Source organism: Xiphophorus couchianus, chromosome 15 (assembly GCF_001444195.1).
Source record: "Xiphophorus couchianus chromosome 15, X_couchianus-1.0, whole genome shotgun sequence".
NCBI lineage: Eukaryota > Metazoa > Chordata > Actinopteri > Cyprinodontiformes > Poeciliidae > Xiphophorus > Xiphophorus couchianus.
The window spans coordinates 23,958,845-23,966,371 of record NC_040242.1 but is presented as its reverse complement, the minus strand read 5'-3'; the positions used below and the strand labels follow the sequence as shown (position 1 = coordinate 23,966,371).

The 7,527-nt window shown below is 46.5% G+C and overlaps 1 long non-coding RNA gene across 1 annotated transcript; it reads right to left on the bottom strand.

The window, feature by feature from the left end:
• Nucleotides 1–4,404: 4,404 nt before the first annotated feature.
• Nucleotides 4,405–5,204, bottom strand: LOC114158303 (uncharacterized). The gene is made up of 3 exons (XR_003598385.1): nucleotides 4,974–5,204; nucleotides 4,575–4,896; nucleotides 4,405–4,495 (listed from the first exon to the last, which is right to left on the bottom strand). It is a non-coding gene; the product is annotated as an uncharacterized LOC114158303 (long non-coding RNA).
• Nucleotides 5,205–7,527: the final 2,323 nt, after the last annotated feature.

The window sequence follows — 7,527 nt, the reverse complement described above, 5'->3', positions numbered from 1 at the left end:
GAAAACAAAATAAAACAGGAAAAAGAACCCCAACCTAACAGTACCCCCCCCTCAACGGACGCCACCTGGCGGACGAGAAGAGGAGGAGGGCTGAGAGGCGGTGAAATCCCTAATAAGGGAGGGGTCCAGGATAAAGGAGCTAGGGACCCAAGAGCGTTCCTCCGGACCGTAACCCTCCCAGTCAACGAGGTACTGGTGACCCCGGCCACGCCGACGGGAAGCCACAAGCCGGCGGACGGAGTATGCCGGGTGACCATCAATAAGACGGGTGGGAGGAGGGGGTTCGGCCGGAGGGCAAAGATCACTGGACAGGACCGGTTTAATCTGGGAGACATGGAAAGTAGGATGAACACGTAGGGAGGAAGGAAGGCGAAGGCGTACAGCTGCCGGATTGATGATCGACACTATTTCAAACGGGCCAATGAACCTGGGAGACAATTTCTTGGACATGGACTTGAGGGGTATGTCCCGGGTAGACAACCAGACCTTCTGACCGACCAAGTAAGTGGGCGTAGAGGTTCTTCTCCGGTCAGCCTGTTTCTTGTTCTGCGCGGCAGTGTTATGAAGTGCCGAGATGGTTTCAGACCAGATCTTTTTACACCGGCGAATGTGATGTTGTACTGACGTGACAGATATGTCCTTCTCGTCGTATGGCATAAGAGGGGGCTGGTAGCCAAGTGACACCTCGAACGGGGAAAACCCTGTGGCTGCTGAAATGTGACTGTTGTGTGCATATTCTACCCAAGGTAGATATTGAGCCCAGTCTCCAGGGTTTGATGTAGTCAGGCAACGCAGCATGGCCTCCAGCTCCTGATTCAACCTCTCCGTCTGGCCGTTAGTCTGGGGATGGTAACCAGAGGTTAATGACACCTTCGCCCCTAGGGCGGAACAAAATTGTCGCCAAACTTGGGAGATAAACTGAGGACCCCGATCGGAAAGGATCTCCTGGGGAATGCCATGTAACTTAAAAACATGTTTTATGAGGAGCATGGCAGTTTGAGCGGCAGTGGGGAGTTTGCGAAGGGGAATGAAATGACAGGATTTGGAGAAGCGGTCAACAATAGTGAAAATGGTGGTCATACCCTTAGATGGAGGTAATCCCGTGACAAAGTCAACAGCGATGTGGGACCAAGGTCTCTTGGGGATGGGTAATGGCTGGAGTAATCCTGTGGGTGGCTGATGGGAGGACTTGTTCCTGGAACAGACTGGACATGCTAATACAAACTCTTTGACATCTTTATGAACTGATGGCCACCAGAACCTTCGGTTGACCAACCCAATAGTTCGACTGATACCTGGATGTCCGGAAAACTTGGAGGAATGTATCCACTGCAGAAAGCGGGATCGAGCGGAAGCAGGGACGTATGTCTTTCCCTGTGGACATGACTCAGGGACTGGCTCGGTTAACTGGGCTTGACGGATGAGGTCTTCAACCTCCCAGGTAACTACTCCCACCGTGCAGCTGGAGGGCAGCAGGGGAGCAAGTTCTTTCTCAGAGTCATCGGGTGCATGCAGTCTAGAGAGGGCGTCCGGCTTGACATTTTTTGAACCTGGACGGTAAGAGATAGACAGGTTGAATCGAGAAAAAAATAATGACCAGCGAGACTGTCGAGGGTTGGAACGTTTGGCTGACTGAATGTGAGACAGGTTCTTATGGTCAGTCCAAACTACAATGGGATGCTCAGCTCCCTCTAGCCAGTGTCGCCATTCCTCTAGGGCGAGCTTGATAGCCAGTAACTCTCTGTCCCCCACGTCATAATTGCGTTCTGCTGGCGAAAGTTTGCGGGAGAAAAATGCACAGGGGTGAGTCTTATTATCTTTTTCTGAGACTTGAGACAGCACGGCCCCCACTCCAGAGTCAGAAGCATCGACCTCGAGGATGAACTGTCTTGCTATATCAGGCTGGACTAGTACTGGGGCGTTAGCAAACAGGTTCTTGAGTCGGTTGAAAGCCTCCTCTGCTTGTGGGGTCCAGGTAAAACTAGACTTGGTGGATGTGAGTGCAGTTAAAGGTAAAGCGGTCTGGCTATAATTTCGTATGAACCGGCGGTAAAAGTTGGCAAAGCCCAAGAACCGCTGCAGCTGTTTACGGGTCTCGGGTCTAGGCCAGTCCAACACAGCTCTAATCTTGTCCTCTGAGGGTCTTACCTGCCCGCTCTCAAGGACGTAGCCCAGGAAGGTAACTGATGATCGGTGGAACTCACACTTTTCTGCCTTAACGTACAGTTTGTTCTCCATAAGGCGTTGGAGAACCTTTCGGACATGCATCTTGTGTTCCTCCAGGGACTTGGAATAAATCAGTATGTCGTCTAGATAAACGAAGACAAACACATTAATGAAATCTCTGAGGACATCGTTTACGAGGCAGGCGCATTAGATAACCCAAACGGCATAACTAAATATTCATAGTGTCCCATGGGTGTCTTGAATGCCGTCTTCCACTCATCTCCCTCGCGAATGCGAAGGAGGTGGTAGGCATTACGGAGATCGAGTTTTGAGAAAATTGTGGCTTCTTGGACGGGTTCAAAGGCTGAGGAAAGCAAAGGTAAAGGATATTTATTTTTAATGGTGATCTGGTTCAACCCCCTGTAGTCAATGCAGGGCCTCAAGGACCCATCCTTCTTCCCCACGAAGAAGAACCCTGCCCCAAGGGGTGACGAAGAAGTGCGTATGATGCCTGCTGCTAACGAGTCATTAATGTATTTCTCCATGGTCTGACACTCTGGACGGGAGATATTATAAAGTCGGCTGGTGGGTAGTGGAGCTCCAGGTAACAGATCTATGGCACAATCGTAGGGACGGTGGGGGGGTAGAGTGAGTGCTTTGCTCTTACTGAAAACTGCAGCCAGATCCTTATATTCGAGGGGAACCAATGAAAGGTCAGGGGAATCGGTCTCATGCTGCTCTGCTGTTATGGAAGTCGGGGGAACGGCAGAGTGGAGACAAGTTGCATGGCAATCACTGGACCATGACTCAATAGTAGCCTTTCTCCAATTTATCTGTGGGTTATGTGCGAGTAGCCACTCGAACCCCAGGATAACAGAGGAACTGACTGCGGGGAAAACAAAAAAAGAAATCTGCTCTGAATGGTTACCAGAAATCACAAGACGGACGGGTGTAGTCTTCTGGGTTATTCTGGGCAGGACCTCACCATTGAGGGCTGAAACACGAAGTGGGACCGGAAGTGGTTCTGTAGCGATTCCTAGTTGTTCAACAAGGGTAGAGTCAATTAGATTTTGTTCACAACCTGAGTCAATGAAAACTGCCAGAGGAAGAGATTGATGGCGATGGAACAGTGTAGCGGAAATAAGGAGACGAGATCTTCTATTAGTGGGTTGCACCGGCAGCCTCCTCGTCGTTACCGCCGGGCCTGCAAGTTTAAACGTACGGGACAGTTAGCAATGAAATGGTTGGGACCCCCACAATACAAGCATAATCGAGAGACTAGTCTTTTTTGCCTCTCCTCAGGTGTCAGGCGGGTGTTACCCAGCTGCATGGGTTCAGGTTCTGCGGTCTCCGAGGGGTTGGGTGCTTCCTGAAGACTAGGACGGGTAGCTTGTAGGGGGGCTCTGACTGAGGGATTTCGGCGATTTCTCTCTTTGGCTCGAGACCGAATTCTATTATCCAGTCTTATGCTCAGACTTATAAACTCCTCTAGAGTTGCAGGTTCATCCAGAGTAGCTAACTCATCTTTAATCTGTTCACTCAAAGCATGAAAGTAAGCACTTTTAAGTGCCGTGGCATCCCAATTTGAGGCTGCTGCCTTTATCCTAAAGTCAATGGCAAAATCAGACACAGTTCTTTGCCCCTGTCTTAGGTTCCAAAGTTCTCGGGAAGCTGAAGTCTGGTCTGTCTCTTGACTAAACACCTGTTTTAATTCTTTAATGAAATCGGGATAGGAACAACCAAAATCAGTGGGGGAGGAAAACTTAGCTTCGGCCCAAGCCAGAGCTCGACCGGACAGCAGGGACAGCACATATGCTATTTTAGCGTTGTCGTGTGGAAACCTTTGAGGACAGGAATTGAAAATGATGGAACATTGTAAGATAAATCCTCCACATTTGTGCACATCACCTGTGAACCTCTCGGGAACTGGCAGCCGAATCTCCGAAAACGTGGGACGGATTGGCGGGTCTGGAACTGCAGGTGAGGCTGGGGCTGGAGGCTGCGCCTGCTGAACGGAGCCTTGCAAAAAGTTAGACAACTCGGTTAACCGACGGTTTGTTTCGGCCTGTCTGTTACTCAACTCTCTTAAAGCTGAATCATGTGACTGTATGAGAGCGTGTTGTTCCGATAAAGCCCTTCTTATAGCGTCTGCTGGGGTAGGTTGTTGGCCTGAGTGTTCTGTCATGATGGGTGATAGCCGGGTTACCCACATGCAAGAACACACCAAGAGAAGCGATATGAAACAACAATAATATTTATTTTGGTGAAAGGAAGAGGGGTCAGGGGAAATAGTTCTGGAACCTGGGACTGGAGGAAACTGGTCATCAGACTGTATATGAGAAAAAGCGGAGTGAGACACAGGATGGGTCAAATGGAATAATTCTGAGAATCTTTCGTAGGACGCTTACTTGAATGCGGAGGTTAGTATTGTCAATGGTGGCGGCTGGAGAAGTGAGTTACCGTCGGAGAGCGAGCAGGTAAGCCTTGCAGCTGGAGAGCAGAGTGGGCTGACTTCCGAGCGGGGCTTCGACAGTTAGCTCCCGGAACATGAAACGCTGGCAGGCTCAGTCGGTGGCGAGGCACAGAGGATCCACGGGGAGGGACCAGGGAGGTAAGTGCACGGAGGAAGGCAACCGATTGGTAATACCAATGGCGTCGTGAGGAACACAAGGAAATCCAGGGGGGAGCGCTTGTCCACATCCAGGAGTCACAGGGCGATCACAAGGAAATCTGACGGGGAGAACACAAGGAGCGATCAGAACACAGGGAGCGATCATAGAAGGCTTCTTCCTAAGAAAAACGTCTACCAGTGAAGGCAAACACTCAGGCACTGGAGTGTCAGCTAGGCTGTCCTTATGAAGCACCTCCGCAGCTCTTGAAAATTAGACACAGGTGCGTCTACAGGTTGGCCGCCACACTTCTCCAGGGGCTCCGCTCACTGGTGACATCTGATGGCTGTTAAAGGAAACGCAGCTTCCCAGAAAAAACCCAGGACAGAAGAGGAAAAGAAAACAAAATAAAACAGGAAAAAGAACCCCAACCTAACAATATTACTTCCAACACTGGCAAATACACAGCCATTTTGCAATCTTTAGAAATGTGAATGCAAATGTTTTTCAAACATCACGTTCTGTGTTATGAAGTTCTATTAAGCTCCTGTTAGGCATTCTGTATATGTCTTCAATGCAGGTTAATTCACAGTGAAGTACAGGATTTTCTTTCAATTTTTTTTGTTTTCATTTTAACAATACAGTTCTCTAACCCACGCACAGAACAGGTCCACATCAGTTTCTGCAGTTTCAGCAGCGACTCATACAGAAAGTCTAGTTTCACAAGTTCATGCTCAGCTACTAATTAAATAACATTCAGTCTTCTGTTCCTAAATAAATGAGTCAGAAAGATCAGGTTTGAAGTTTTGCCATAATTCCTCACTTCCTTTTTTTTTTGGTGATGCAATTAACACAACAGAATGGAATACTTTAAACAGAATCAAAAGTACAAATAAGAAAATAAAATGTAACAAAAAAGCAAAACTTCAGTAAAATATAGGCAAACAAATAAATTAAAAATCTGCATTGTTTCTTCTCAGTGGTCTGCAGTCTTGGACAAATGCAAACAGTAGAGCAGGGGAAGGTTTTGAGTCGATCTCGACAATAGGTGACATTTGAATGCCTCCAGGAGGCTGAGACAAGGACGTCCTCAAAATTAAGGATGTAAGCATTTGTCAAATTTTAATCAAGTTTGATGGATTAAAAAGTCCCACCCAAAGAAATAATCGTATCGAACATCTGTTTTTATTGTATAATTTGACCCTTATCGAGCATTGCATATGGAAATATGACGTCAATACATCCTGTATCGGAGAAATCAGATTGAAAAGTGTATTATTATCATTGTATTAAATATTTCTTGTTAATTTCCAGATTTAATTGTGCCCCTAGTTTAATTTATCATTTAAATTAAACTATTATCTTAATAAAACATGCATAACTTATACCCACTTGCATAATCATGATGAAGTTTTTGGAAAGTTCTGGAAATATGCAAGCTGCCTGACATAACATCTCCTCTCAGTTACATTACTTTTAACCCCAATGACCTATTCAGATGGATGGAGCCCGTCCCTAACTGCTCTTATCTTCCTGTTCCCCTCCAGCAGATGCCCATCCCACTTTTTAGTTTATGTTTGAATGAGCCAATAGAGATAAAGGGGGCGGAATTTCTGTTTTTCTGCTATAAATATTTTCTGAGATCATGTCATTCTACTTGTTGCATTTGGAGAGGAAGTACCACTTGCTCTGAATAAAAATGGTTCGCATTAAAAGAGAAAAGCCTCAAAAGAGATGACAGCAGGTAGCTAATCAACTAGCATATAGCTCATCTGCTCCAACCTCAGAGACTACAGATGAGTATTGTTTTGCTGGGTCTCAGGTGCCAGTTGGCTAGTTTATTCCCCTGGTGGTTGTGAGTGGTAAAGATGGCTTTGGGAACTGCTGTTATCGACTTGAGTGAGGTCCTAAGGATGTTCTTGAGTTCTGGTTTGGTGCAGGGGGAAGGTTCCTGTGAGCAATGGATCAGGTCCCGGTGCTGGGTGTGTGGTATTGTTATGCAAGTGTTGTGAATGCAAGCGGGGCTCGGGGTCCCCTTGATTTGAATTATCTGTCCCTATTCTCTTCTGCGTGTCAAGTGTGTGTGTGCGGGATGTGGAGGTCCCTTGTGTTTGATCCCTGTTTTTTACCCTTTTTATAATGTGTTGGGCCTGATCTTGCTGGAGGTTGTTGTTGTTGGTCTGGAGTGTCTTTTATTGTTCTTCTGGCTGTTGCTAAAGTTCTTTGTTTGATTTGTTTAATTTTCTTTTGTGCTCTTCTGGTGGATATGTTAAGAATCCATTGTAATTGTTTTTTTGGTGTGTTTTTGAGTTCTTTTAATAGCAGTTCCTCCTCTGCTGGGTCCTGATTTGTTTATGTTTTTTGGTGCTGAATTAAAAAAGTCGGAAGACAAGTTCTATCCATTCAGTAAGAGTTTTTTGTTTGTTTGGCATTTCTTGGTGCTTTAGGAGCAATATCAAAGCACGGCTGTTGGTAGTGGCTAAGCTTTCGGGGTCTCTGGTAGCTAATTTCCGGGTGTGACGTAATTGATTTTTTTTTTCCTAACGGGTTTAAAGGTAAAGTATCAGAGAAAAACTGAGAGCGGTAGCACAAGTAAACGGGATTTAGACGGAGCGCGCTCCTTCTAATTAATGTTCAATTAATAAAGAGAAGTATTTATTTTAGGCTACACTCTTTTATTTGGCTTGGTTTAATAACGCTATTAGCACCGGAGCAGCAGAGCTATCTCGGTGTTTAGTATCTCAGCTGAAAA